The sequence below is a fragment of the Eriocheir sinensis genome, chromosome 70 (assembly GCF_024679095.1).
Source record: "Eriocheir sinensis breed Jianghai 21 chromosome 70, ASM2467909v1, whole genome shotgun sequence".
NCBI classification, from domain to species: Eukaryota; Metazoa; Arthropoda; class Malacostraca; order Decapoda; family Varunidae; genus Eriocheir; species Eriocheir sinensis.
The window spans coordinates 137,501-164,674 of NC_066578.1; the positions used below are offsets into that span (position 1 = coordinate 137,501).

Here is a 27,174-nt window from a genome sequence, read left to right on the forward strand (position 1 = left end):
TGTTTCAATTATCAAGATTTCCGTGTAGAGATGATTACAGAGGCTACCAACCCAACTCGGAAGAAGCCCTAGCGGAGGAAGGGATCGAGATCACCTTATAGTATCCCGCAGAAAGGGGGCACCGTATAAGGGAAGAGGAAGAGGAAGGTTTAGAGGCTGCCTAATGGTACGGCCGTGAGTGTCTGCGGATGACGTCACTGCGCAGAAGAGAAGAATTCTAGGCTGGAATTCACAAACATACTCACTAACTACGAACTAACATAGCTACGCACTATTGATTTAGCGACCGACGTTAGCGTCAGAATCACAAAGCAAACTTTAGACGGTAGTTAGAGTCGCGCTAAGTCAGCGAGGCCACTGATTGGTTGATGACGTCATTGCCCTTGCAGCGAATCACAAGCATGTTCACAAAACCGTCAGCCAATCCTAGGGAGGCCCCTCCAGCTGCTGGTTCAAAAGAACCCGTCCTCTTTTCCCATTTTCTTTCTTTTAAGGCAAACTGCACTAAATCATAATCTAGGAACAATTATTTCGTTGTTTGCTGCACATTTACGTCAAGGTAACTCTGCTGTTCGATGTCTTGTTATCTAAGAACATGCTTAAGGGGAAGAAAAAGAAGATAAGGAGGAGATTGAGGCAGGAAGAGAGCAAATTAAAAATAATGTGGCACATATATATACCGAGGCAGACAAGGACGAAAGGAAGGAACGAGGAAAAGTTAAGACTGTTTTGCCATATCTGCAGCCCAACTCATGGGCTGTCACCCGACAAAGGTCCATGATTCCACGGAGGGACAAATGTAGAGATGGATGGATGATCGAATGGATGAGGAGGTAGGAAGATGAAGGAGGAAGGAGGTCTGGCAATACCCTGGCCGGGTGTTGCCATACCGCCCACACTTATCATATACCTCTCAAAGTGTGTATATCTCATCATTTTATAAAGAAATGGGCTTCCTCTACTCGCAAAGTTATATTTCAAGTTGAAAAACGCGATTTATAAGCATTTATACGTAAATATAATAATATTGTTAGCGTTTACTACACCCCCGAGGCAGTAGTTATTTAACAACAAATTTAGCGTCACACAGAGCGCGGTAAGGCTTTGTGAATCCGCGCGCTAACCCGTGACGTCATCGATTAGTTGGTAGTCATTACCGCGCGAGCTTTGTGTATCGCAATGTTCTCAAAACTACGCACTAAGGGCCCAAAACTACGCACTAAGCCTTTGTGAATCTAGCCGCTGGTACGTATGAGGTTGAGAAGACCTTGGCCCGTACCAAGAGTCACGAAGGTCTAGCGACGAAGATCGAAGGGAAGGACGGTGCGTACCTATAGTCACTAGCATTTTTGGAACGAAGGACTGCGGGAAAGACGAAGGGAAGGCAAGGTCTACCCCGTGTCTTCCCTCAGACCTTCGAGGAAAAATATGTTTATTTTCGAAATTTGGCGTGGCAAATAGTTACAGTTCAGTTAAAACAACCTGAGAAAATATTTTCCCTAATTGGTAAGTCGTATATTATAGTTGCAGTGAATATGTTTGTCTTGTTTACAACAACAGCACGCGCCTTCAAAGCACAGAGAAACCAGCCAGCCTGCCAGCAGGCGAGAACCTTCGTGTCTCACATTCTCCAACGATCTATGGTTTTTCAAATTCTTTCGCATTTCAGTTAAGACATCTGGCTCTGACAGTGCAAACAAAGGGTATCTTAATAATTTACTGCATGTAAATAACGATTAATAATGGGAAAAAAACATGAAATAATAAATAACTGTTGAATGCGATGCTCTAGTCAGGCAAATCTTAAGTGGCGGCTCTGACGTAGACAGCCACCGCAGCGTTGTCAGCTCAAGTCAACCCAACACACCGCAGTTGTCAGTTGCTCTACCTGCTTTAATTATCGCATTTCTGCCATTTTTTAGTGTGTGTCTGCCATCTGCCATACGATGTCAGCCATATGGCATAATTATGATAAAATATGGAGACTGTACCTGTATATGGAATGCCAGGACCGTTAAGCAAATTCTGATGTGAGTCATCCAGGTGAATGGTGAGGTTCCGCTGGGGACGGCCAGGGAGTGGGGAAGGAGTGGTCGCTAAGAACATTAAAATATTACACTTTGACCTTATTTCCACGCCACCCAAGGGGTAAAGAGTCTTGGTGCGTTTTTTTGGAGGTTCATTATTATTATTATTATTATTATTATTATTACTATTATTATTATTATTATTATTATTATTATTATTATTATTATTATTATTATTATTATTATTATTATTATTATTATTATGCACTGTCGTGCACCATATCCCCCGAATGAGAGTACACCCCCACTTTTCTCGCGCGCGCAGACACACACACACACACACACACAAAGAGAGAGAGAGAGAGAGAGAGAGAGAGAGAGAGAGAGAGAGAGAGAGAGAGAGAGAGAGAGAGAGAGACACACACAGAGAGAGAGAGAGAGAGAGAGAGAGAGAGAGAGAGAGAGAGAGAGAGAGAGAGAAGGGTGTGAGAGGCACGGTGTGCGAGGTCAGTTGGAGACGTGGCAACAGGGTCTAGCGGGGTGTCTACGTCAGAGCCGCCGCTTGAGATTTGCCGGACTATAGGCTACCCATGTTATTTATACATGCAACATCAAAATCCCTTATGTATAGACACTTGCAGAGTCGTATGTCACTTTATATCCCTTAATAAGATGAAATATGAGTGTCTGAAAGGCTATAGATCGTTCGAGTGTGATCAAACTATACTGTTTGATATACAAGTTGTTTCATCGTGTTCTTGTATGGTATATTATCGATGCAAATCTTCTGTTTGCGGTTCATATACGATGGTTTGAGGATTTTTTGTTTACACAAACATTCAAATGATCTTCACGCAATCACAAACTCACAATGCGCAGGTGCCACATCTACGTTCACGAGTGGACAGACGGAATGAAACGGACAATATTGTTACGAATATGCTGTATGTGAATGATTGTATGTGTAATGTGATGAAATTGTAGCATGATGCAATGTTAGCTCAGCATGGTGCAACTCTACTTGTTGGGACAAGAGACAGAGGGGAGCCCGGGGCCACCGGCCGCCGGGCAGGAAGTGCTGAGTCGGCTGTTGCGAGCAAGGGTGGCTGAGGGGCTGTTGTGGAGACGCGTGTCTGGGCTTAGAGAGTGTGTTGAGCTGCTCCGCTCGCGAGCTGTGTGCTTCCGGTGTGCGTGTCTGCCGTGCCCCTGTACTGTGCCTGATTAACTGTTCTGTGCCCTTGAGAGTTGCTGTACTGTGAGAGGAACCTGTCATTAAACTAGAATTAGTGTTGGACGTGTATCCTTGGTGCCTGCCTCTTTCCCTCCTCCCCTCGGTGTTCTGTGTGGGCCGCTGTGAGTGACTGGTGCCCGTGTGGTTGTTCTGGGGGTCACGCCGCCTGCCTGCCCGTGTATGGTGTGTGGTAGGGGGGGGGTGTAACAATATTATGGCTGTAATAGCACCATGGAGGTGTTATACCTCCATGAATAGCACTGTGTGTTTGTATGTGTGTGCGTGCATTAGATCTGGTAGGTGAAAAGAAGGTTGCAGTGTGTGTATGTGCATTTACCTTCCCGAGCGACTTGTGGTAAGGATTGAAGGCACGGTCTGAGGTCGTGACTACATTGTCGAAGGTAAGGTACGCGGCTCGAGCTTCACGACTCTTGGTACGGGCCCTTGTATTCTCTTGGCCTTGGTGTTATTTGGCGTCCCCACCGTCAACGCTTTTGTTTACAAACACTGGTCTCTCGTGAACTGTGCCTGCTCAGACCAGCAAGCGTAGACCTGTACAGTCTCACAAAGCTTTTTAACCGTAATTAAGAGTTGCCGGAAGGCTGAATCAGACACAGTAACACTACCACCATCCCCGCTGTTTCTAGAACGACGCTCTGTACGAGTTGTAGCTATTTATATGTGCAGAGTGTCGTTCTAGAAACAGCGAGTATGGTGGTACTGTATGTCTGATTCAGCCTTCCAGCTACTACTCTTAATGTGTTAAAAAGCTTTGTGAAACTGTACAGGGCTACGCTTACTGGTCTGAACATGCGTAGTTCACGAGAGACCAGTGTTTGTAAACAAAAGCGCCAGCTTTTGACGATGGGACACCAAATAATACAATGCCGGGTGCCTTCAATACCATGGCATGCTCACAAACGAATATGGAATATCAAATTTTAGGCAGTGAATAATAATTTTTTGGGCAGAGGTAGATGATTTTTCTCTTTGATATATTGATTTTTGAGTCTAACATAAAAAAATAACCTAGTGTTTTAATGTTGATGATCAAAGTATGAAATCTCTTCACCGAAGATAATTTCATACCCCGAAGTTTTTTCATATAACACCGGGCGCCCGGGCCACGCATGCGCAGTAGGGAGGAGACAACGTGGTTTTTTTTTCTGAGAGGCGGAAAAAAGTAGCGATTATCGCTAGTTTGGTTACAAAAGTAACGAAGATACCGATATATATTTAAATAAGTAGCGGATGGCCGATAACCTGATTTTGTTATCAGCGATAAAGTATCGCGAAAACTTATCGCGATAACGCCCAGCTATGGTACTTCACACAAGTTTGGGTGCTTCTCTTTGAGTGTTGCTGCTGTGATGGATGGATTTAACAACACTTATCGCTGTAAAACATTATCAGCAGCAGTTAGGGATCAGTCTTTCTATTACCTACATATCCCTTCATCGCCTGACCCTTGCCTGCAGGGAGGGACGCTGCCTCCTGAACGTCATGAGCCTTGATATACTTGTCAAGGGCCACGTGGCTGACACACTACCCAAGCTCCATTAATGCAAAAGCACTTTGCTTCCTTTCCATTACCTGCTTGCAGTAAACTTTTACACATGGAGAGAAAATTACTGTAAACTGATTATCTGGGGGTGGAGGGGACCCTGATTCCATTACTCGCCGTGCTGCTCTCTTTATTGTGTTAACACACACACACACACACACACACACATACACACACACAGTACACACACACACACACACACACACACACACACACACACACACACACACACACACACACACAATTGCTGCAATAAATGTTCCGTGCGATTCCAAGGTATTGTGAAGATAAGTCATCAATGATTATAATTCAATAACATTTAATTTAATTTACATACTTGTTGATTAAAAGAAATAATACAGTAAAACACTAAGGCCATGTAAACGTGTTTAATTTTGCTTGAGGGTCAAAATAGCTAGGTTTAGATCGAGAAAACTGTAGGAAAATGCACATGTCTTCAACATATTATAATGACATTGGTACCCATGAAAATGAAGACTGCAACCTTATATATTAGGCTATTAAATAAAGATGCACTTATAACCCAACCTAGAAGAGTTTCTAGCTGAAGACCCTTCACATGAGCAAATAGTAACCTAACCTATCACCGCTGAAATAGTAATATTTCCCCGCATTTTAAAATCTCATAAACGAGTAATAATGATGGAAACGGTTACCAGAGTAATGATTAGCAAATACAATTTAAACAAATAATGTCTTAACTTTTAGTGAGTTAGGTGTGATTCTAGAGTTTTACCAAGACAGGTATGGCTCAACAAAAGCTAGCTTCTGTTCATTAAACTCTTGTAACACGTCCAGTCTAGCTGTGGCCTTGATGAGTGTGAAATATCCATTGTGAATCTGTAATAACAGCTAGAGCCCTGTGGGAGAGATCACATCCAATAATTTTGGCCATAAGGAAAGGGCCACAGCTTCCCTCATCAGCTTCGATGTCTGGACCTGATGTGAACGATTGTTTCAGTCCTTGTAGTTGTGCCTCTCTCACAATGATTTCCATACACAGTACAAAGGGAAGGCGGTTATGACAGCAAGACACACACACTGGCAGTTTTTTTTTTTTTTTTTTTTTTTTTTACAACAAAGGAGACAGCTCAAGGTCACACACACACACACACACACACACACACACACACACACACACACACACACACACACACACACACACACACACACACACACACACACACACACACACAAAAAAAAAAAAAAAAAAAAGCCTGCTACTCGCTGCTCCCCAAAAAAGAATCAAAAGAGGTGGCCGAAAGAAAGGTCAATTTCGGGAGGAGAGGCCTCCTGATACCCTCCTTTTGAAAGAGTTCAAGTCGTAGGCAGGAGGAAATACAGATGAAGGAAGATTGTTCCTGAGTTTACCAGCGTGAGGGATGAAAGAGTGAAGATGCTGGTTAACTCTAGCATAAGGGGTTTGGACAATATAAGGATGAGCATGAGTAGAAAGTCGTGTGCAGCGGAGCCGCGGGAGGGGGGGAGGCATGCAGTTAGCAAGTTCAGAAGAGCAGTCAGCGTGGAAATATCGATAGAAGATAGAAAGAGAGGCAACATCGCGGTGGAATTTAAGAGGTAGAAGACTATCAGTAGAAGGAGGAGAGCTGACGAGACGAAGAGCCTTAGACTCCACTCTGTCCAGAAGAGCTGTGTGAGTGGAGCCTCCCCACACGTGAGATGCATACTCCATACGAGGGCGGACAAGGCCCCTGTATAGAGGTTTTGCAGCCGACGTCATTAGTGGGGGTGCGGGGGTGGCGCGGGCCTGCACGGCCATCTTGGTGGTCAGTAGCGGTGGTCACTTATCAAACCAAATCCTTGTGGCGGCTGCACAAGTGCTCTGTGTGTTCGTCATGGGATACATATGCTGTGCGGTTGGATGTTCTAACCGACACGGGAGAGATGTTGTGTCATTTTATAGATTTACAGCGAATCCAGAAGAGCGGGGGAAGTGGATAGCAGCTGTGAGGAGGGAAAACTGGCGGCCGTCTGCTTCTTCTCGACTCTGCAGTGCTCATTTTGTCAGGGGTAAATATTACAGGCAAGACTGATCAGATTATTACATGAGGTAACACTCATTTAGGTATTGCCCCGGGTCCCCTAGCTTATTGGGGATTACTCTGGAACGAGATTTACATGAGCTGGCGGAGATAAACACGCATGGCGGCGTTCAAGCAGGGGAAGAAAATAGGAAAGGAGGCAAAGTGCACAGAGGGACAGAGCTCAGTGCTGGGTGAAGTATATAAGTGTACGCAGGGAAGTGACCAAGAGTGCGTAGTGTAAGGTGACTTGCCGTCACCTGCCCTCACCTGTCGTCACTTGCCCTCACCTGTTTGCCTGCCTGTGCTACCTACCTGGGCACCACTGGTCAGCAACAGGAGATCGGCCAGGCAGAGGGACAGCCAGTCAACCGACCAGCCAGACAGTCAGCCAACCAATCAATCAGCCAGTCAACCAGCCAGCCAGCCAACCAATCAGCCAGTCAGTCAACCACCTAGTCAGTCATCCAGTCAACCAGTCGGTCAGTTAGACAGACAGTCAGTTTACCAATCAGCCAGCCAATCAACCCACCAGGCCACCAGTCAACCCACCAGTCAACCAGACAGCCAGCCAGTTAGACAGCCAGTCTACCAGTCTCCTCCAAAACCACTGATTTTTTCGATGTATCTTAGCTTCGCAGCATCCTCAAGCGATCTCGCGTAATCACTTAACACAAATGATGCTGAAGGTCCTGCCATTTGCCTGCGGGTAGTGACTTGGGGATTAGGCACACGTGGTCCGCCTGCTCACTCTGCTAGGGAGGTGACCACCAGCGGGTTTGCAGACGGCGCACAAGGTGCAGACGACGCTATTTCGTGACGTCACTGCAAAACCTCTATATGGATAGCAACTGCGCGGGGGAGAAGAACTGGCGGAGACGATACAGAACGCCCAACCTCGAGGAAGCTGATTTAGCGAGAGAGGAGATATGAAGTTTCCAGATGAGATTTTGAGTTAAGGATAGACCGACGATGTTTAGTGTTGAAGACGGTGACAGCTGAGTGTTGTCGAAGAATAGGGGATAGGTGTTTGGAAGATTGTGTCGAGTTGATAGGTGGAGAAATTGAGTTTTTGAGGCATTGAAGGACACAAGGTTCGTTCTGCCCCAATCGGAAATGATAGCAAGGTCTGAGGTTAAGCGTTCTGCAGCCTCCAGTCTGGATTCGTGTAATTCCTGTTGAGAGGGTCTATTGAAAGAAGTTGAATAATGCAGAGTGGAGTCGTCGGCGTATGAGTGGACAGGACAGTTTGTTATGGAAAGAAGATCATTGATGAATAACAGGAGGAGAGTGGGTGATAGGACAGAGCGCTGTGGAACACCACTGTTGATAGGTTTAGGGGAAGAGCAGTGACCGTCTACCACCGCAGAGATAAAACGGCCGGAAAGGAAACTGGAGATAAAGGAACAGAGAGAGGGATAGAATCCGAAAGAGGGCAGTTTAGAAAGCAAAGACTGGTGCCAGACTCTATCGAAGGCTTTCGATATGTCTAGCGCAACAGAGAAAGTTTCACCGAAACGGTTAAGAAAGGATGACCGAGAGTCAGTTAAGAGAGCAAGAAGATCGCCAGTAGAACGCCCCTTGCGGAATCCATACTGGCGATCAGATAGAAGGTTAGGAGTGGAAAGGTGCTTTTGAATCTTCCGGTTAAGGATTAATTCAAAAGCTTTAGATAGACAGGAAAGTAAAGCTATAGGGCGGTAGTTTGAGGGATTGGAACGGTCACCCTTCTTAGGCACAGGCTGTACAAAGGCATGTAGTGACACAACTTGCCTGATGGGCGAGCCTCCCATAACCCACTTAGCCAAGGGGTACTCCTTTGGCCGACTGGTAAAGGAGTGGCTCTCCCGTTACGCTGGTCGCGGGTTCGATCCCCGGCGCCGGCAAACGTTTCCTTGTCTGGATTAATTTCTCGTGTGTTTCGTTACACGCAGAGGCCGTGTGGGAATGTTGTAAAGAGAAAAAATTCAGGCATTTCACTGGTGGCAAAAGCGGTGGGCATCCTCTCCTGTGGTTCTGTTGTGTCACCCCGAGAGGGTAACAGGTAGAGTGATGGCCCATGCTCTCCGAAGTTCATAGAAAACGGGAACTCAACACACAGAAATTAATCTAAATAGGAATGGGGAGCCGTGTAGTGATACGACTTGCCTGATGGGCGAGCCTCCCATAACCCACTTAGCCAAGGGGGTACCTCTTTGGCCGACTGGTAAAGGAGTGGCTCTCCCGTTATGCTGCATGGTCGCGGGTTCGATTCCCGGCGCCGGCAAACCTTTCCTTGTCTGGATTAATTTCTCGTGTGTTTCGTTACACGCAGAGGCCGTGTGTGAGTGTTGTAATGAGAAAAATTCTGGCATTTCAGGCATACTTCCAGCAGGAAGGAAAGATAGATGTTGATAGGCAGAGACGAAAGAGTTTGACCAGGCAGGGTGCCAGCACAGAAGCACAGTTTTTAAGGACAATATGAGGCACTCCATCAGGTCCATAAGCCTTCTGAGAGTTGAGGCCAGAGAGGGCATAGAAAACATCATTTGGAAGAGTCTTAATAACAGCCATAAAGGAGTCGGAGGGGGGATGAGTAGGAGGAATATGCCCAGAATCGTCCAGGGTGGAGTTCTTACAGAAAGTTTGAGCGAAGAGTTATTATTATACACTTATGTATATTATTATACACTTTGTATATTATTATACACTTTGTATATTATTATACACTTTGTATATTATTATACACTTTGTATATCATTATACACTTTGTATATTATTATACACTTTGTATATTATTATACACTTTGTATATCATTATACACTTTGTATATTATTATACACTTTGTATATTATTATACACTTTGTATATTATTATACACTTTGTATATTATTATACATTTTGTATATTATTATACAATTTGTATCCCCTCTGTGGTATGTTGCTACAGCCGAAGGCTAGTCAGCAAGGCATTGTTACATTAAAAAGCAGCCGAATCCGCTTCCAAAATAGGTAAAATTATGTTTTTATTACCTCAGTTCAAAGTCGGCGCGGTGCTCGAAGGGCCAAAAATGGCACCCAGCAGCCTTATACACAAGGTCGCCTATGTCGGGACTCTCTCTATCAAGGGACCTTTCCTCACGTTTCCCCGCTGTCCCCTCCCTGCTCGGCGTTATTTCATGTATCCTCCTACTGCACGCGTTCACGTTGTCCTAGCTCTTGATCCCACACTCGCTAGTTCGGCCATACGAGGGAAAAAGATGAGTGTGTCTACTCTCCACCAGGCCTTAAGAGATACTGACGAAGGTAAGCTAAGCCTAAACGTAACCACGGCGACCTTGAGATAACAGTAACATATGATGGCTGGATGACGGGATGCGAATTTAACCTCTGGGGCCGTCTCCTTGCAATTAAGCTCACTCACGTATTAAACAATTAAGGCTTTCGTGGGAGCTTGATATCTGAGATACATCCCTCTGCACTTACATCGTGATCCAGAAAACAGAAAAAACGATGTTGCCGATCGAGGCTGTTTCTCGTTGCAAGTAAGTTAATTACAGCAGCAGCCTCGGAGGTGTAGGCTACGTATACGTGTGACGCTTTATTTTTTATATATAACTAAGGAGACAATTCAAGGGCGTAAAGAAAAGAAAAAAAAGAAAAAAAGCCCGCTACTCGCTGCTCCTGAATAGAGGTCAAAGGAGTGTCCAAAAAGAGAGGTCAATTTCGGGAGGAGAGGTGTCCTGATACCCTCCTCTTGAAAGAGTTCAAGTCGTAGGCAGGAGGAAATACAGATGAAGGAAGATTGTTCCAGAGTTTACCAGCGTGAGGGATGAAAGAGTGAAGATGCTGGTTGACTCTTGCATAAGGGGTTTGGACAGTATAGGGATGAGCAAGAGTAGAAAGTCGTGTGCAGCGAGGCCGCGGGAGGGGGGGAGGCATGTAGTTAGCAAGTTCAGAAGAGCAGTCAGCGTGGAAATATCGATAGAAGATAGAAAGAGAGGCAACATGGCGGCGGAATTTGAGAGGTAGAAGACTATCAGTATCCTTAATTCTTCATATGTCAATAAAATGCCTCATATAACATGTTTCCCGATAAGGAAATATGAGTATATGAGTCTATAGAGCAAAATCCTTCCATAAAAGCGAGATGTTTCAGCGGAGATTGAAAATATCTTGTAGGTTCACTATAGCCGTCAAACGTTCACGGCTGATCGAAGATAATTCGAACTGATGTTCTTCTTTTGACCTTTACTGCTTTAATGTATCGCTTCAATTATAGGTCCTTAATTCTTAATTGTTTTTTTCACACTCAGATACTTCTATACACACTTAGATACTTGCTATATATGTAGTCTCGCCCTGTAGGGCATGTCGCGCCTGTGAAGGGCAAATAGGCGCACCTAACATCACCAAATGTTGGGTACAAACTTGGCGGAGGGACTTTTTTTGGAGGCCATTGAAGGTAACGGGCTAAAGAGTAGTCTATCCGGATATTTTGTTTATATTTATTAATGATCACGAGACGTCCTTGAGTTGAATCAAAGTATGTGCTTATCGTTGTATTCATTCCTACACACACTGGCAATATTTCTGTGGTGTCTGATTCACTTATCAGACTGAAATTCTATTGTGATGAACAATCACAAATTCGTGTCACTAGTAAAAATGAAACTAGTATTGTAAGTTTTGCCACCATGAAATATGCACAAATAGATAAATATGAAAGCTGACGAAGTCACAGTAAGTGACATCACCTGCTTTGCGCAGTAAAAATATGCAATTTAAAGTATCGATACCCGCAATATGGCGGGCGCTGCTGCCTTGGGCATCGAGGCTACAGGCCAACGTTGCCAGATTGTCGTACTCAGCCGATTATATTTCCCGACTTCCTACCCCCAAACTATAGCTGTCTTCTGGGCTCCAATAACGAAACTAATTTATAGTTATCGTTAAAAGAGTTAGATCCTGATGTTTCTTGGGAATAGTTAGGCGTCAGAAACCGGTAAATACTATGCTCTGAGCAAGATCTAAGGACCTTGGCTCTGAGTACGAATATCTGGCAACGGTGGCTATACGCATTTACATATTATTGTTCTGTTCTTTATTCAATGTTGTGTTCAAGTAAAAGAATACTCATAATTTTAGTTAGTTTTGGGTTATAAGGATTCTTTACGAAATACAATTATATAACGTTACCTCCTTTGACTTAGGAAACGTCCTGAATCCTGGATCGGCAATGGTGATGTTAGGTTCGCCTATATATGGACGTAGATCTTGGATGTATACTTAAGGGAAATTGCGAGGGGCGCCCCGAGCTTGTTGTTTTGGCGCCTCGGCGAGATCCTGCTGTCTCCCTGGGGCGGGATTCTGTTTACCTGCAACAATAAACCATCAATCAATCATACCATTTACCGGACCTGTGGCTGGTAAGCTTCACGGTATCTCCGCCCACCCGGTAAATGCGCATTCATCAACCACTTACCGCACCTCCGGTAAGGCCAAAAGTTACCGCAGCTCCGAGACCCGTGAGCGAGTTGCCGCAGGCGTGGTATGGCGGGTAAACACTGCCGCCTCAGCTTTATTTTTCCGTCTGACTGCTTGTATCGGTGGTTCCTGAACATGACAACGCAATGCGATAACCTCGGTAGTTGCAGGCGTATGAAAACGTATAATAGTGACGGAAATAAGTGGAGAGAGACGTGAAAAAGACGAAGTGAGTGACGCGTAGCCGCAGCGGTGATGAGTTATCCTCAGTTTTCACACTATTTATAATATTCCTTGGTTTTATACGCAAATATCCGACTGACATGCCTAGTAGTGAATGGAAGTGACAAACATGAGTGAGTACAGCCGTGTAAATACCGCTGAGTAAATCAAAATGAACGGCACATTAGCGGGTCAGCTGGGCACGAATCAAAAGTGTTTTTTTTTTACTTGAATTACCATGATTTTAATCTATAACGTTAAAGACTCAAAGCAAATAGTTAGCATATGAAAAGAAATGCAATTTATAAGACTTGTGGGAAGAGTGTACTTGGAACTCTGTTGATGAAGAGTAATCAGTCAAATCATGGGACTATATCATTACCTGTTGTTGTTTAGCAGTATGTCTCACAGTCATATTCATTGATTATTGTAATTGTGTTTTGAAATATATAGATGTCTAGCTGGACATAATTAGTTTGAGAGGAGATACCATGATCATGAAGGCAGTTTTTCCAGCTATAATTATAATCAGCCTCTCAAGCCTCACATTAATTAAACTAACCTATTCTCGGCCACCCTTGGACACTCCTGTGGTGGGGAGGCTTCTCCCATCTCGCACTCTGACTTTGGTTGTTCAGATGTTAGTCGACATAGCTCTACATACTGAGTTCTTACTTACATGTAAACAAATATTAACAAATGTGTAGAAATCATTCACTTCATTTACACATCCAATATTTCCAATAGATGAATAAAATAATGGTCAGAGCACATGCGTGTTGTATATTTAGTGAAATTTTTTTTTAGGGGGTGTTCTGTGTCCCTCTAACAAGTGTTATTGATATGCTGGTAAAATGATATTTAACAAAGCAATAATGGAGAGAGAATTTGGAATGCAGGGGCCAAGGGGTAAGGTAATCCTGGGGATAATTATATTTTCAGCTGTTAGTTTTATCGGATAATATTAGGTTAGTTTGGGTGTTCAGGACTCCTAACCCAAGCAAAATATAATGCACTGTGGTATTTATCACCTATGGACTATGTTGATATTGCCAAGTTGGAAACAATTTTGTAAAACATTTTACCAGAATGTCAGTAGGAAGTAGGGAGCAAGAGACCTGTTGCTTGACAAGCTACCGTGACATTTCATCCGAAGAAATGGAGACACCGTTTTAGATCTGGATGGAACGTTTGATGATAAGTAGGTATTTACTTAGGTTCTATATAATTATGTTAGCTGATCGCTGGACTTTTTTTAAGTAACTGGAACAAAAATAATCAAATTCTAGCATATGAGATTATTACCCTATATAAATTCTTTTTTTGAAGGTGAAATGGCGCTGCTCTGGGTACTGGAACATGACAGGCTACGACGGGAAAGAGTTTTCAGAGACCGTCTCAATCCTTTAGAGGTCAGCGATGATCTCCTACACTATTATAGGCTGCCCCGCCATGAAATCCTTCAGCTGTGTGAGGAGATTGGACCACATATCCACAGGCCCACAGGCAGGACAAGAGCAATTCCAGTCCACACACAGATCTTGGTTGCCCTGCGTTTTTTTGCCAGTGGGACATTTCAGAATGTGATGGGTGATGTAGCTGGTATCAGTCAGTCATCAATATCAAGAATATTGAATGATGTTACTGAGGCTCTGTTGAACAAAGCAAAATGAGAAATAAATATGCCCCAAGATCTGCAGGAGCTCATGCTATCAAGCAAGATTTTTATGGCCTCAGTGGATTCCCTTCTGTCATAGGGGCTATAGACTGCACTCATATACCCATCAAAGCACCTGCAAATGCAGTTGTTTATCTGAACAGGAAGAGGAAGTACAGCCTTAATGTACAAGTTGTGGCAGACTCAAAGATGAGGATCATCAGCTTCTGTGCAAGCTATCCTGGGAGCGTTCATGACTCCTACATATGGCGTCAGAGTGTTCTGCAGCAACAGTTTGTGGAGGGCCAGTACGGAGACTCACTACTTCTTGGTAATTACCTTAACCTTTGTTGTATATTGTAAAATTTAGCAGCTGTAAGAAAAACAGCATAAGTTAATGGGCCTCCATGGTGCTGTGGTTAGTATACATTTTCACAACTGTGTGCCCAAGTTCAAATCCTTCTTTTTTGGATGATTGGTAAATTGTTGCCTGGGGAAGGTAAACTGGTAACCTGGATGCTGCACTGGGCCTGTGTCCCAAGTTAATGGATTGTTACCCACCACAGGCTGAAGGGCTAATGGTATGGAGATGAGTATCGTTACCATTCGAAGCTAATAGCATGTGCTCCCAACTTAACCTGTATGTTAATGTTTGCCTTTGGTATCTTCTTGACTTGTCAGATGCATTATCCTGGTTATCCTATCGAGGGATTAATATGGATGAGTAGTTACAAATAGGTTATGGAAATGCTGTCCATTCACAGTCACAGCATGTATTCTGACCCTTTTAGAACAATTTTGCTATCTACCAAGTGCTTTCCAACTTCCACGCTCATGCTTGTCCAGAATCTAATAAGTTTCCTCAATGTTAAGCCTTTTAAACTTTGTTTTTTGTAATGCTTACAAAATTTATTCATATATATAGGTGCCTCTGAAGTGTATTTACTAGCAAATATAATTTTTATGCAGTAAATAGGACAACCTATTTCATTAGGGAAAAATAAGGGGAACAAACAACAAGGAATGGATTGGGTGTCATAAGAATAAAAGACAGGGTAGTATATGTTCTGTTTTTATAAAATGGCCACTCATATTTTTTAGAGCAATGGAAATGTAGTATATGTTATATTTTTAATGGCCGCTCATATTTTTTTGTGGAATGGAAAGAGATAAAGAGTAAAGAACATTATGAGATGTATACTCCATAATAGGGCAGACAAGGCCCCTGTATATAGATATCATTTGGGAGGATAAAAAGAACTAGCAGAGACGATACAGAAAGCCCAACCTCAAGGAAGCTGATTAAGTAAGAGAGGAGATGTGAAGTTTCCAGTTGAGATTTTGAGTTAAGGATAGACTGAGGATGTTTATTGTAGGAGGTGACAGCTGAGTGTTATTGAAAAATAGGGGATAAGTGTTTGGAAGATTGTGTCAAGTTGACGGGTTAAGAAATTGAGTTTTTGAGGCGTTGAAGGACAAAGTTCTTCTTGCCTTAATTGGAAGTGATAGTAAGGTATGAAATTGAGCGTTCTGCAGCCTCCATCCTGGAATCGTGTAGTTTCTGTTGGGAGGGTCTTTTGTAGTCTGAAGGATTGGAACGGTCACCCCTCTTAGGCACAGGCTGCATGTTGGCATACTTCCAGTAGGAAGTAAAAGGTAGATGTTAAAAGACTGTGGTGCTGGGCAGAGTGGCTAGCCATGTTGGTGGTCTGCTGGATGGTCCTAAGGGAAGGGCTGAGGAGGTGTCTGTGGAGGGATCCTTTAAGGTGCAGTGGCTGTTCATCCTTGCTTTTGGGCTGGATGACAAATGGGTACCTGAGGAAGATTGGGGAAGGTAAACTGATGTAAACTGGATGTCACCCTAGAACAGTGCCTCGGAAGTAATGGGATCCTTCTCACCACAGGCTCAAGGGCTAATGTGCTGTAAATGAGCTTTGAGGCCACACGCAGCTGTAGCGTATGGTCCCATTGTAGATAAGAGTGTCTTAATACTACCCTCTTGAAAGAGCTTAAGTAGTAGAGAGGAAGATATACAAACAGAGAAAGGCTGTTCCAGAATTCACCAGCTTAAGGGATGAAAGCATTAAGAAGCTGGTTAACTTTCCCTTAACAAAAACAACCATTGCAAAGATGACATTAGATGAAAAATTAGTTTATATTCTGATCCTTGCAGGTGATTCTGGTTATCCTCTGGAGCCCTTCCTAATGACACCAGTGAGCCAACCAACAACTGATGCTCATCGTGCCTATAACTGCAGCCACTCTAGGACACGTGTTGTGGTGGAACAGACTTTTGCGGTATTTGAATCTCGGTTCCGTTGCTTGCATGGGTCAGGTGGCAGCCTTCAGTATGACCCAGTCAAGTGTGCCAAAATTGCAATTGCATGTAAAGCAATTGCTTAATATTTGTGTCAGTGGAAGAATTCAATTAAATGAACCTTTAGTAGAGATTGAAAACATGGAAAATGATGCCTACAGAGGAAATGAAGACACAGGGCAGGCTCGACGAAGGGGTCTGAGCCAACCAACAACACTGTCTATGAAAAGACACTAAATCGGACCCCTTCGTCGAGCCTGCCCTGTGTCTTCATTTCCTCTGTAGGCATCATTTTCCATGTTTTCAATCTCTACTAAAGGCTCATTTAACTGAATTCTTCTACTGACACAAATATTATGCAATAGCTTACATGCATACTTTGCCTTCTCATAACTCGTATGGTGATGGTATGTAAGGTACAAATATGCAGGCATCATGTATACTGAGGTGTATGTAATATATGGTGCAATTGCTGCTCTGTTTAGTGTCACAATGTTTGGACAAGGTCAGGTTGTTTAGGGTGGAGACAGCATGATGAATGTTGCTGATGACGACACCACCGCCCTGAGAGCCACCAGTGAGAGAGAAGAACAAACCGGGAGACAGGTTGCAGGGTTTCTGTTTTGGGTGCTCAGGGTTTGTGGTGACTCCTCACTCATTTCACTGAAACTGTATATACATGTAAGTTTGTATATTATAATTCTAACCTACGTGTACATAAAAGACAGTTAAAAATATATTATACAAACTTGCATGTATATACATCTCAGCGAAAAGTGTGAGTCGCCACAAAGCCCAAGCACTTAAAACAGAAGCCCTGCCATTTCAGACGCCCGGTTTGTCCTTCTCTCTCGCTGGTGGCTCTCAGGGCGGTGGTGTCGTCATCAGCAACATTCCTCATGCTGTCTCCACCCTAAACAACCTCCTGGCTTGTTTTGCTCTGAGGGTGGTGGCGTTACTGTCAGCACTGTTCCTCATGCTGTCTCCTCACCCAAAACAACCTGACCTCACCTAAACATTCTGACACTATACAGAACAGCAACTGCACCATACGTTCTGCACACACACACACACACACACACACACACATATATATATATATATATATATAGAGAGAGAGAGAGAGAGAGAGAGAGAGAGAGAGAGAGAGAGAGAGAGAGAGAGAGAGAGAGAGAGAGAGAGAGAGAGAGAGAGAGAGAGAGATTATAGATGACACCTGTACATTAGGGCAACACGTAGACTTAATTCACACCTCGCCTGAGTCTCCTGTCTCTTGTACCCACGGCTCGGCACCTTTGATACTTCTATGTATTTTTTTGTAATGTTTTTCATTTTAGCATTTCTTCTAAGTCACTTTAAAATATACAAACTACAAATTCATACCACTGGGATTTTCGGATGATTGGAGTTTTACTGTATTGGTGTTTTTCTGCACACGTATGTGTGCAAAATAATTGCTGCATTAACAAAAGGAAAGACTTTTTTATTCAAAAGGAATATTAATACTTGAGAAATGGAAGGGCAGACACTTTGACTGATTGATTTAGAATGTTTTTATAGCTATAGTCCGTTCACTTCAGCTGTGAATCCACAATGGCTGGAAATGTTGATAAAGGATGAAAGTATAATAATCATTAAATGTTGTTCTCTGACTTCTACTCACCATAATTATTAACAATTGAGGATGGAAAGTTGTGTTAATAGTTGTGGAATCACTGCTTATTCCAATGTTTTCAACAAAACAAACTTATCTATATCAGATGAGCTAAGTAAAGGAATACTAATATTTCTTGATCATAGGATAGTGTTTTGGAGCCAAAATTGTCAGATACCCTCCCTGCCAACAGCCAGTCAGCAGTGTCTTAATACACTAAGGTAAGATCTAGGGATCCACCTTAACAGAGTGGACTATTGTATAATTCATGTTATGCCACAAAGGCAAAATAAAAAAATGGTAATTCTGTTTTGTTTCTAACTAAAGAAACCTAGTTAATAAAAACCTACCTAATTGGACCTGTCACCTTATTTTGACAAGGTAACTGCAATTTTTTCCAAGGCTGCAGCCACCTTATCCATAGCACCACTCAGCCTCCTCACTTCAAGAAGGATGTCTTCTTGAACTTCCACCATTTTGGGCCCAACTGGTGGGTTAACCCTCCTCTGCCTGCTGGTGGAAGCGTGAGCAGGTGCCGCGCCTACATCAGGGGGAGATAGAGTTTCTGGGGCACAGTGAACAGGTGCCAATTGAGGGGCCAGCCGGTGAGTAGTAGTAGGGCGGGGATGGTGAGGAGGGGGCTGTGATGGGCCTTGCAGAGGTGCGGGTGTCAAAGAATCCTCCGAAAGGAAGATTACACACTTCTGTGTCTGCAGAAGCTGTACGTAAAAAATCATGATGATAAGAGTAATTCAACATGGTGTGATATCTTATTTTGTGCTTTGATTATGAGTAGCGAGGAATTTTAGGGAAACCTAAACTAATATGTCTGCTCAACTTAAGATATATATGTTCAGACCACACAGACTCTATGCAGAATGGTGGTCTCCTTAAACCCAATTGAAACTATATAAAAGCTTTGCAATTTCTGCCTTAGCAAACATGAAGGTGAAAAGGTCAAGTTGATTTTCAAATCTTGTGTGTTGCACTGAACCACTGAAGGCGGAAGTTTATTTCATAATTAAGTTTCTCTGGAAATCAAGAGTTGGTGGCCAAAACAATAAAACAATAATCTATACCAAATAAAACAAATGAATGTGTTAAAAAATCAAGATATACAACAATGAGTTATGGGAAATCGAACCCATACCTTTAGAGCAACCGATGAGTGGGGTCACCTTCCCTTCATAAGGAGTCCACAGTGTGGGCTGGGGTGTTACGGCAAGTGCCGCAGAAGTGGCCCCCGGCATAGTGACTTTGTAGCTCATCACTGGCTCAGTTGTGTTGCTGCCCTGCTGACTACTATTATGAAGGCCTGAGTTCGATTCCCAGCACTCAACGACAAACATTTCAAGGTTCTTCACTGCATTATTGAATTTTTTATGGTGAACTATATCAAGTTGGTAGCACTTGTCACAAAGACTAATGTTACGTAGGTTACCAAATACAAAGATTAGCATGAAGTATATTTCATAACATAATTTACCTGCGGACACAGAAGGTGTTGGACGAGGATCTGATTCTAAACCAGATCCCACACCCGCTACAACTGCAGGGTCCAGCACCTGCCCCTTGGCCTCCTCAGCATCGGTGAGGGTGTCCGTTTGTACAGAGCCGCCACCTGCACAATACTGTAAAAAAATAGTACATGGCAATGCAGTTATGCATAAACTTATTCTGAATCATTACCCGAATAACTGCCCCAATACTGTTGTACCTGTCTTTGCCAAAATAGGAAGCTATTTCCACCAAAGTGCCGCAAAAGTGGCCCCTGGCATAGTGACGGCACTAACTTATCGCTGCTAAAATATTAACTTATTACCTCTTCATTCATTATTCTAATACTTGAAAAACAATAATTAGTGATATAAACAGTTATCTGTGTTTGTTAACATATAAGCCCTGTAAGTTAGGTGTTTTTAATAGAGGGATGAGGGACTGCAAAGACAGCAATGAAAACCATCATGACCCATGATAGAATTAATGTCTAGAGAAGATAGTCTTTGCCTTACCACTTCAAAGGAAATAGTTATGTTAGTGACAGAAGAGTCAGGCAGTTGATAGGAGAGAGCGGGTATTTAATTCATGGGTAATATAAACAAGAATTTTTTCTAGTGAATGTCTGCCATTCCTCACAGTCAGTGGTTACATAACCTTTAGCTAGTCTAAGAGGACCCACAGAATGAGCATTAAGTTTTTGCTTCTAATATAAATAATTAAAGTATTTTGGGGAACTTTTTATCTTATTGATGAGGGATCTATCAAGGGCCAACTGAGAATACAAAAAGTAGGTTCAGTACCTGTCCTTAAGGTACTTGAATTGTTCCAAGGCAAGGACAACTTGTTGAGAGCTTCAGTCTAGATAACGTGGCACAACACAGCTGTTGCAGATTTCATCATCAATCACTACCATGCCATAAGAAGTTAATTATGTTGAATTTACCACTATACCATTCATATTTAGCCAATTAGAGCTAACTTCCCTAGTGACTGGTCTAGAAATATTACTGAAGGGTGAAGTTAATTCTGACATTATGTGGTGGATTTTATTTCTCTGAATGCAGTGCAGTGACTATTAGCTTCCTGTAAACTGAAGAAACCTACAAATTTTAATGTGTAAAGTTTATGAGCACAGTCCAGCACATCGCATTATGACATCTAGGGGTCAGGTAAGGTTAGTTTAGGTTAGATATAGTTAGGTTAAGTCAGGTCAAGTTAGGTTAGTAGGTTAGGTTATGTATAGTAAAGTTACGTCGGATTAGGTTAGATATAGTTAGGTTATGTTAGGTTATATATGATAAGGTTATGTCTGTTTCAGTTACGTTAGATTATAAATAGTTAGGTTAGGATATATTGGGTTATACGTATATAGTTAAGTTAGGTTGAGTAAGATTGTATTATAGCTAGGTGAGGTTAGATTATACTAGGGTAAATATAGTTAGGTTAGGTTATATTGGGTTGGGTTGAGTTAGGTTATGTTAGGTTAGATATAGTTAGGTGAGGTTGAGTTAGGTTATATTAGGTTAGATATAGTTAGGTTAGGTTGAGTTAGGTCATATTAGGTTAGATCAGGGGTTCCCAAGCTTTTCCTAGCACGACCCCATTCAGCACTTTCAACTGTTCAGTGCGACCCCAAGTGTGTGTGTCTGTGTGTGTATATATATATATATATATATATATATATATATATATATATATATATATATATATATATATATATATATATATATATATATATATATATATATATATATATATATATATATATATATATATATATATATATATATATATATATATATATATATATATATATATATATATATATATATATATATATATATATTTATTTATTTATTTATTTATATCCCAAGTGTTTATTTTTACTTCAACATTTACAACAGTATTGTGAATTTTTTGTCGAGGAATGATGGATTAATTGAGCGTTTCCATTTGTTGGTGGAAGTTTCAGATGGTGTCTTTAAAAACCTCTCCATAATGGCTGGCCACTGGAAAAGGAATTGTACTCGTATTACTAAATATATTTCAATTAATGTTATTAATCGGCAATGTATGTAAATAAAGTATTATCAAGAGTAACGCAACATCATCACTTCTCTTCCCATTGTGATACCTCCTTTGCTGCACAGCATTGCACCATCCTACCACACTAATAAAACACCACATAAAATTGCAGGGATGGAAGCACAAGTGAGTCCTCTCATCCTGCTCCTGCACAGAGGTTGATTTGTTATGTGAATTTAATTTCATCAGTTGTCAAAAACCATGGAAATGAGGATTCTTTTGCATATATACCAAAGTTTTACGGGTGTTGACGATAATGAGGATGTGAAATTTTTGGAATAAATTAGTAAATAGGGAGATAAAACGAAATTTAGATTACGCGAATTTCACAAGGATGTAAGAGCGGGGAGGGTAGTAAGGGAGTGAGGGAGAGGGGGGATTCAACGGTCAGTCGTGGCTCGTGTAAGGGTGCTTGAAGCAATTTTTATTTATTATTTGACTTGTTATTTTTTCTCAATGAAAGTACCATACAGCACTGAATTTGTCATGGTCTCATAATCCCTGCTTGGATATTTCGTACCCCCAGTCCTTAGGGGTACCTCAGCGACCCCACCGACCCCATGCCCTCTTTATGACCCCACATAATGAGCATTCCGACCCCACCTGGGATCCCGACCCCTGGTTTGAGAACCCCTGGGTTAGATTATATTTTGTTAGATTTGTCAAGTTTCATTGTTTATGATAAATACATGTGGCACGCCTTGTGCTCTGCTGTTGTCAGTGGCGGCAGAGAAGGCTACACTCATCTCCTTAGTCCCCTCGGGTCTTGTGCCAACCTCACTTTGGTGGTTGGCACCGTAATGATCTGTTCATCTTTCATCATAATAGTTTACACTGAAAATTATTTGTCTCTGAGATACTTGTTTTCTACACTTAATCTTACCACTGTCTGACGCTTCACCATGCCGTGTTGTGCTCTGACTTGCTGGTCACCACCAGCACCACGCACGACAAAGTGGGTTACAAGCAAGTGTCAAAATAAATGAAAACTGACAAATCTAAACTAATCCTTACTGGGGGGCACATTGTCCTCCCCCCCCCATCATGCTATTCAGGACTTCACCCTATAAGACATATACAACTTTATCTGGCAGACAAACATAAATATTAGGCAGGCCCAACAAAACTTACCAGTAACATGATCATCCACATATTGGTAGGTGTTTGATCATTTCCCCTTACTCATCCTTAGTCATTTTCCTGTCCCAAGTTTACCTTGAAGTATTACTGAAACAATGGTTTTAGAATACATGATATTGGTGAAGCGATTGGTAAAGTGAAGGTCAGTATAACACCCATATAACTCATACAAGCTGAACCTCCCCTGTCAGAGCACTAGAGTACTATTAGCATAGACCTTCACAGTATTACCTGTAAATCATTATAAGTAGAGGTTGCATAAGGTAAAGGTAAGTGAAATGTAATTCATATGATTTATTATCAAATATTGTCTGGTACGTGTGGTATTTAAGGCTGGGGTTGCCTCTGGTTGAACTAGAAAATGCTTTAAATTTGTTCCTGTACAAAATTGTGTATTCTTATAAGACAAGTGATGTTTTTAAGGCATGCAACTTACATTGTTGACATTACTACAATGACTTATATTAAATCTTAATTTCAGGTGGTGGTCCAGCTCCTCTCTCACAGCTGGATAGCCGGCCACGATCGGCCAGATGACGTCCTCGTTGGGCCACCTACTTCTCCCCTCATGACTGTCAGCTTCAAGGATAAAAGGTATGGGCTACTTCATCACTTAAGACCGTATTGTTGATGCTATTTCATGGGTTGTCTTTTTTGTTTATTTACATACTGAGCAATAAATTATATAACCCTCACTTTTACGGAACTCAACAAACTTTTCTGGTACAGTTCTGTGTCTGTGGGAAACCACTGATAAAGTTTGGCTGGTGAGTTCAGGGCAGTTCCTTAGTGGGCCGGCAGAACCTGTCCGCCCTATTGCAAACATTTTCATTCATGTCCTTGTAACGGTCCGAATGTGAGTGAACGAGAATGTGAGTAAGTCAGTGAGTAACAGAGTGAGTAAGTGTAAGCGAGTGCATGAACTGCCGAAGAGGGTACCCTGGTTGTCCAGGGAGGAAGACTTACCAGAAATAATGTCACCTACCCACTTAAATATCATCCTTTAGTAAATCACCTTTAATCTGGAGTCATGAATGGATATTTTTAGTTACAATAATGAACACCAAAAGAGAACTTAAAGCTTATATACCGAACAAAGTTTGTAATATATGAAAAGTTTGGATTTTTGGATAAGTCACATCCTTCTCCCCAATTAGTTATAGCGAGGATTTATCAAATTGCAAAGTTGCACGATTACTTGGCAGAAGAAAACATAATTGTCAAACTGGACTGTACTAGATTTGCACATTTCCATGATTGTCGGGGAGCCTAAAAGGTATATGTAAGGTGCCAGGAAAATAATTTCACAAATGATTTTTTTTTCTTTTTTTTTTGCCATGCGTGAGTGTACATGCTTTTAGTGTATGTCACACAGCAAAATTGTTGAATTCCTTGAGTTAAATTTGCTGCTGAGCATATTTTAGTAACATTCATTCATACATCAATTTTTTTCATTATTCTTGGGGTGAAACCTATTTAGAATTTTTTATTTAAATTATTTTTCATACTATATCTAGAGATCAATTTGAAATTATTTTCTCCCTCACTTGGAGTTTCCCAAGTCAATTTCCAGTGTGCTTACCACAAACTAATTGCTTTTCTTTGTTGTATAAAAGTATGAATAAAAAAATTGTAGATCAACAGTTACCATATCTTTTTTATTTAAATTTAATTTATTAATTCAGTGCATGGAGTACCAGCATTAATCAATAATGGTTTACATTAATATTTATTTTGATTCTAAATGTTTTGACATATTAACACTTTTTCAACATGCATCACTTTAAACTTAACCAGCAGGCTACTTGAGGAGGAGGAGGAGGACCCAATAACCACCCAGCCCGGCCCCAGACAGTCAGCCCCTGCACCAGCTACTGCTTTCTCCTCAACCAACCCTCAGGCAGTTCCAGCTCCACACACACAGCTCTCTTGGACAGAGTGGAGTCTAAGGCTCTTCATCTCATCAACTCCCCTCCTCTTCCTGACAGTCTCCTAACTCTTAAATTCCGCCACCATGTTGCATCTCTTTCTATCTTCTATTGACATTTTCACGCTGACTGCTCCTCTGAATTTCCAGACTGCATGCCTCTGCCCCTCCCGCAGCCTTGCCGCACACAACTTTCTACTCTTGCTCATCCTTATGCTATGCAAGTCCCTTATGCAAGAGTTATCTATCATCTTCATTCTCTGATCCCTTTGACTGGTAAACTCTGGAACAGCCTTCCTTTGTCTGTATTCCTCCTGCCTAGGACTTGACCTCTTTCAAGAGAGGAGTATCAAAACACCTCTCCCCCGCTGCTGGTGACTCTCTCTTTTGGCCACTTAGCAATCAGTCATTGGGGGCGTACGCTGGGGACGCGTTGCCCCGCCCACCCTACGCCGCCAAGCCCGGGGGTCACACATGCCATAGTCTGTTTGGTGGAGCAGCGCTCAGCAGGGTTTTTCATTGTATGCTGTTGTTACCCTCAAGCTCCTTCCATTGCTGGAAAAACAAATATAACAACATTAATGCACACCACCTCCATAGTGTGCACCCTGCTCCTGTGTGTTCCTGTGGCCAGTGTGCCACAACTCCCCTCCCTGCAATTTGAATGACTTGATTACTACTACTACTACTACTACTACTGCTACAGGTCCTGGATCCTGCCACAACTGAGCTGTGGTTCGCCAGCAAGGAACTTCAGTGTGACAAAAAACTGAGCGACTACCCGGGGACTAACGAGAAGACCAAAGTGAGTGTATGTGTGTGTGTGTGTGTGTGTGTGTATTTACCTAGTTGTGAAATACAGGAAAAGAGCCGTACTAGGCTCGTTCTGTCCCATCTCCATAACGCTTATTATCCAGTTTGGCTTTAAATTCATGAATCGTTTTTGCACACACAGTCTCCTCGTCAAGTCTGTTCCATGTTGTTATGCTTCTGTATGGAAAACTGTATTTCTTGATGTCTCTCCTACAGTCGCTCTTCTTCAGTTTCTTACCATTGCCTCTTGTCACACTTCTGTCACATACCACTAGGTCTTCCCTGTCCAGTTTCTCCAATCCCTGTTGTATCCTGTACAATGCTATTAGGTCCCCTCTCTCTCTTCTGCTCTCCAGTGTTGTTAGTCCCAATTTCTCCAGTCTTTCTTCATAAGTATGTTCTCTCAGAGTTTCCGGTAATTTAGTCGCTGCTCTTTGTATTCTTTCCAACTTTCTAATTTCTTTCTTCAATCTAGGTGACCACACTAATGCTGCATATTCCAGTCTTGGACGTATCATTGATGTTATTAGTTTCTTCACCATTTCTTCATCTAAATATGTAAATGCTGCTTTTATGTTTCTAAGAAGATTGTATGTTTCCCCAGTTATCCGGTCTATATGTTTTCCAAAGGATAACTTGTCTGTTATGATCACTCCCAGATCTTTTTCTTCAGTTTTTTTCATGATTCTTTCATTACTCAGAGAGTAGTTCCCCGATATTCGTCTACTGCTCTTACCAAACTCCATCACGCTACACTTCTCTGTATTGAATGTCATTTCCCATTTGCGTGACCATTCGCTTATTCTATCGAGATCTTGGCTCAGGGCTACACAGTCATCTTCATTAGCCACCCTCCTCATTATTTTAGCATCATCAGCAAACATATTCATATAGCTTGTCACCCCTTCTGTCATGTCATTAATATAAGTTACAAACATAATCGGAGCCAGCACCGATCCTTGGGGGACTCCACTCGTCACTTCCATCCAGCTTGATTTATTATTCCTGATTACTGTTCTCATTTCTCTCTTCGTCAAAAAGTCCATAATCCAATCCAATATTGAACCACCCAGACCTCCAACATGATAAGTTTCCATATTAATCGCTTGTGTGGTACTTTATCAAATGCCTTCTTTAAGTCCAGATACACACAATCTGCCCAACCGTCTCTTTCTTGTATTATATCAATTACTCTTGAATAGAAGCTGATCAGATTAGTTACACAAGACCGTCCTCCTCTGAATCCGAATTGGCTATTTGTTAATATACTGTTTTCTTCTAAATACTCCACCCATCTGTTTTTTTTATAATTTTCTCACACATCTTTGCTACTACACTTGTTAATGACACTGGCCTATAGTTCAACGGGTCTTCCTTACTTCCTCCTTTATGTATTGGGACAATGTTAGCCCTCTTCCAGTCTCTCGGTACCTTCCCTTGTGCTAGTGAGACATTAATCAAGTTGCTCAACTTTTCAGCTATTTCCTGTTTACACTCTTTTAGCACC

At 42.1% G+C, this 27,174-nt stretch overlaps 1 protein-coding gene and 1 long non-coding RNA gene across 9 annotated transcripts in view; one reads left to right on the forward strand and one right to left on the reverse strand.

Annotated features, from left to right (window-relative positions):
• Window positions 1-18,688, reverse strand: part of LOC126988689 (uncharacterized) — a 35,640-nt gene extending 16,952 nt beyond the window's left edge. Inside the window, exons 1-2 of one of the 2 annotated variants that reach the window (XM_050847050.1) lie at window positions 18,553-18,688; window positions 12,065-12,243 (exon numbers count right to left, since the gene is read on the reverse strand). The gene's annotated coding sequence lies outside the window, so the exon portion shown is untranslated. Of the gene's footprint in view, window positions 1-9,898; window positions 10,162-12,064; window positions 12,244-18,552 lie in introns of those variants that run through there. The other variant, XM_050847049.1, reaches the window with a different exon arrangement.
• LOC126988690 (uncharacterized) overlaps window positions 1-27,174 on the forward strand; it is a 67,253-nt gene that overhangs the window by 31,394 nt on the left and 8,685 nt on the right. The window contains exons 1-4 of one of the 7 annotated variants that reach the window (XR_007742451.1): window positions 13,913-14,562; window positions 16,405-16,529; window positions 23,409-23,521; window positions 25,561-25,659. This is a non-coding gene — a long non-coding RNA (uncharacterized LOC126988690). Of the gene's footprint in view, window positions 1-13,912; window positions 14,563-16,404; window positions 16,530-18,669; window positions 18,808-23,408; window positions 23,522-24,724; window positions 25,660-27,174 lie in introns of those variants that run through there. The other 6 variants (XR_007742450.1, XR_007742449.1, XR_007742455.1 and 3 more) reach the window with 6 other exon arrangements.